The sequence below is a fragment of the Schistocerca nitens genome, chromosome 11 (assembly GCF_023898315.1).
Source record: "Schistocerca nitens isolate TAMUIC-IGC-003100 chromosome 11, iqSchNite1.1, whole genome shotgun sequence".
Classification (NCBI taxonomy): domain Eukaryota; kingdom Metazoa; phylum Arthropoda; class Insecta; order Orthoptera; family Acrididae; genus Schistocerca; species Schistocerca nitens.
Window position 1 is genome coordinate 206,690,813 of NC_064624.1, and position 4,812 is coordinate 206,695,624.

Sequence of the window (4,812 nt, forward strand, 5' to 3'; positions counted from 1 at the left end):
CGATTACTAAATGATCCTGTAACGAAGGGCGCTGCTCTCCGTTGGATCTTCTCCGTCTCTTCTATCGACCCTATCTGGTACGGATCCCACACTGGTGAGCAGTATTCGAGCAGTGGGCGAACAAGTGTACTGTAACCTACTTCCTTTGTTTTCGGACTGCATTTCCTTAGGATTCTTCCAATGTTGCTTTACCGACGATTAATTTTATATGGTCATTCCATTTTAAATCACTCCTAATGCGTACTCCCAGATACTTTATGGAATTGCTTCCAGTTGCTGACCTGCTTTATTGTAGGTGAATTATAAAGGATCTTTGTATGTACTCGCAGGACATAACACTTGTCTACATTGAGATTCAATTGCCATTCCCTGCAGCATGCGCCAATTCGTTGCAGATCCTCCTGCATTTCAGTACAATTTTCAATTGTTACAACCTTTTGATATACTACAGCATCACCCGCAAAAAGCCTCAGTGAACTTCAGATGTTATCCACATATGATGCCAATGCCTTTGCCGACAGCACGACATCGCCTGCACCACCTCTCCTGGCTGGAGGAGAAGTCCAACCTCATCGGTTGGACCCTAGATGATTGCAAAACAGTAGTCTGGTAAGGTGAGTCCTGATTTCAGTTGGGCAGAGCTGACGGTAGGGTTCGATCGTGGGGCAGACCCCACGAACCCATGGACCCAAGTTCACAACAAGGCACTGTGCAGGCTGGTGGCACCCCCCCCCCCCCCCCCCCCCATAATGATGTGGACTGTTTACATGTAATGGACTAGGTCCCGCTCCTCCAGCTGGACCGATCACTGACTGGAAATGCTCATGTTCGGCTTCTTGGAGAGCATTTGCTGCCATTCGTGGACTCCATGTCATGTCGCTGGCCACAACTGTTCACGATCGCTTTGAAGAACATTCTGGACAGTTCGAGCGAATTATTTCGTGACCCAGATCGCCCGACACGAACCGCATCGAACGTTTGTGGGATGTCTTCACTTAAAACTTCCGGGCTGATAGGCCGTGGTCGAAGTATAAAACTGTCTCCTAACGTTTCGTCTCCGACTGCGGGAGACGTCCTCGGAGGTAAAGCGGCGAACTGCGAAGAGGACTCGAGGAAGCGCTGATTATATAGGCAGTACAGAGGGCGCCACTGTCGATCACGTGGCGTCGGCTGTGAGATTGTCTCTGGTAATGCCAACATTCTCGATTGCAAGTAATCGATCGTCACGCTTGCGGTGCAACGCTGACATCCAAATTTTATCCAGTTTAACACCTCCGTCTTTCCTGTTAAAATTATTACGATGTTTATCAATCTCGATAGCCTCTCTATACAAGCGTGCATAATAATGCGAGGTTTTTGATATGACGCTCGTCTCTCTGAATTTTATTTCATGACCACTTTCCCGGTAAACATGTTCCGCTACGGCCGATTTATCCGTGTGACCCAGGCGGCAATTCCTCTTATGTTCGACAAGACGGCTGTTCACACTTCTCTTTGTGGTACACTGCCTCACCACAACCTACTTTCAGTTCAATAGTGACTTTTATGAACAGATTGACGGGGTGGCTATGGGCAGTCCTCTCAGTCCTGCAGTGGCTAACTTATTTATGGAGACTTTTGAACAACGGGCGTTGCAGACGGCCAGTAAGAGACCAGCCAGATGGTATCGCTATGTCGATGACACGTTCGTAGTATGGACACACGGAGCAGAGGATTTGGATGCCTTCCTGACACATTTAAACAGCATTAATCCGAAAATCCAGTTCACTATGGAGACAGAAAGGAATGGGCAATTGAACTTCCTGGATGTGTCTGTGATTAAACGACCGGACGGAACGCTGGGCCATAAGGTGTATAGAAAGCCCACACATACTGATCGTTATCTACACAAAGATTCAAACCACCACCCTAGACAAAAAAGAGGTGTAATGAAAACTCTGGTAGACAGGGCGCACAAACTTTGTGAACCTGTTTATTTAAAATATGAGATTGAACATCTACGGTCAGCTTTCGTGAAGAATGGCTATTCCAGCAAGGATATAGATCGAGCACTTCGCTCTAGGCAGAGAATCAGAAGCAACGACGAACAACAGTCGCCCAAGGGCAAAGTTTTTCTTCCGTTCATTAGTAAGGTCACAGATCGCATTGGGAAAGTTTTAGGCAAGTATGGGGTGGAAACTATTTTCAGACCTACTAGGAAAATAAAAGAATTTTTAAGGTCGGCAAAAGATGCACGTCACCCTTTGGCTACACCGGGGGTATATAAAATTCCTTGTAGTTGTGGACAGGTTTACATCGGTACCACAAAGAGAAGTGTGAAAACCCGTCTTGTCGAACATAAGAGGAATTGCCGCCTAGGTCACACGGATAAATCGGCCGTAGCGGAACATGTTTACCAGGGAGGTGGTCATGAAATAAAATTCAGCGAGACGAGCGTCATATCAAAAATCTCGCATTATTATGCACGCTTGTATAGAGAGGCTATCGAGATTGATAAACATCGTAATAATTTTAACAGGAAAGACGGAGGTGTTAAACTGGATAAAATTTGGATGTCAGCGTTGCACCGCAAGCGTGACGATCGATTACTTGCAATCGAGAATGTTGGCATCACCAGAGAACCTCACAGCCGACGCCACGTGATCCGACTGTGGCGCCCTCTGTACTGCCTATACAATCAGCGCCTCCTCGAGTCCTCTTCGCAGTTCGCCGCTTTACCTACGAGGATGTCTCCCGCAGTCGGAGACGAAACGTTAGGAGACAGTTTTATACTTCGACCACGGCCTATCAGCCCGGAAGTTTTAAGTGAAGACAATAGCGGCCGTGAAAGTTTACATTGTATGATCATTTGTGGGATGTAGTCGAGATGTCAGTTCGTGCACAAACGCCTCCACCAGCAACACTTTCGCAATTATGGATGGCTGTACTGTGGATGCAGTCACATTGCCCAAAGTCTTACAGGAATCGGTAGATTGTCTTCAGCCCACGAGTGGCCTACCGGGACCATCCGACCGCCGTGTCATCCTCAGTGGAGGATGCGGATAGAAGGGCTGTGGGGTCAGCACACCGCTCTCCCAGTCGTTATGATGGTTTTCTTCGACCGCAGCCACTACTATTCGGTCGAGTAGCTCCTCAATTGGCATCACGAGGCTGAGTGCACCCCGAAAAATGGCAACAGCGCATGGCGGCCTGGATGGTCACCCATCCAAGTGCCGACCACGCCCGACAGCGCTTAACTTCGGTGATCTCACGGGAACCGGTGTATCCACTGAAGCAGGGCCGCTGCCATCGGTACATGAGTATAGTGGGGAGGGGCACTGCAAATGTTGTGTGTAGGCACTAAGTTGGAACCGTGAGCCTCATGGGGAGCGTGCCAGAGGTCAGTCCCAGCAGACGCACTATCCTCTGTGCCCTCGGTGGCTCATTCGGATACAGCGTCTGCCATGTAAGCAGGAGATCCCGGGTTCGAGTCCCGTTCAGCGCACTCGATGTCAACTATCCCCATTGATATTTGCCAAGGCCTGTAAGCAGCTAATCGTCTGGATTTCACTATAATTTAATTCTTGTGCATAAAAGTGTGTAGTATACTGCTGCATCGATTTCGAGTAAGCTACCTCACGAATTCAACACTTTTAGCAGTAATCCACGCGCTTTCAAATCGAAACTGAAGAGTTTTCTATCCGGGCATTCCTTCTGTTCTGTTGATGAGTTCCTTGAAAAATTAAATTGATTCCTATGTTACACTACTGGCCGTTAAAATTGCTACACCACGAAGATGACGTGCTACAGACACGAAATTTAACCGACAGGAAGAAGGTGCTGTGATATGCGAATGATTAGCTTTTCAGAGCATTCACACAAGGTTGGCTCCGGTGGCGACACCTACAACGTGGCAACATGAGGAAAGTTTCCAACCGATTTCTCATACACAAACAGCAGTTCGCCGGCGTTGCCTGGTGGGACGTTGTTGCGATGCCTCGTGTAAGGAGGAGAAATGCGTACCATCACGTTTCCGACATTGATAAAGGTCGGATTGTAGCCTGTCGCGATTGCGGTTTATCGTATCGCGACATTGCTGCTCGCGTTGGTAGAGATCCAATGACTGTTAGCAGAATATGGAATCGGTGGTTTCAGGAGCGTAATACGGAACGCCGTGCTGGATCCCAACGGCCTCGTATCACTAGCAGTCGAGATGACAGGCATCTTATCCGCAAGGCTGCAACGGATCGTGCAGCCACGTCTCGAACCCTGAGTCAACAGGTGGGGACGTTTGCAAGACGGCAACCGTCTGCACGAACAGTTCGACGACGTCTGCAGCAGCACGGACTATCAGCTCGGAGACCGTGGCTGCGGTTACCCTTGACGCTGCACCAGAGACAGGAGCGCTTCCGATGGTGTACTCGACGACGAACCTGGGTGCACGAATGGCGAAACGTCATTTTTTCGGATGAATCCAGGTTCTGTTTACAGCATCAGCATGGTCGCATCCGTGTTGGCGACATCGCAGTGAACGCACATTGGAAGCGTGTATTCGTCATCGCCATACTGGCGTATCACCCGGCGTGATGGTATGGAGTGCCATCGGTTACACGTCTCGGTCACCTCTTGTTCGCATTGACGGCACTTTGAACAGTGGACGCTACATTTCATATGTGTTACGCCCCGTGCCTCTACCCTTCATTTCATCCCTGCGAAACCCTACATTTCAGCAGGATAATGCACGACCGCATGTTGCAGATCCTGTACGGCCCTTTCTGGATACAGAAAATGTTCGACTGCTGCCCTGGCCAGCACATTCTCCAGATCTCTCAC

At 49.0% G+C, this 4,812-nt stretch overlaps 1 pseudogene; it reads right to left on the bottom strand.

Moving 5' to 3' along the window:
- Nucleotides 1–3,169: 3,169 nt before the first annotated feature.
- On the bottom strand, nucleotides 3,170–3,287 carry LOC126214073 (5S ribosomal RNA; annotated as a pseudogene).
- Nucleotides 3,288–4,812: the final 1,525 nt, after the last annotated feature.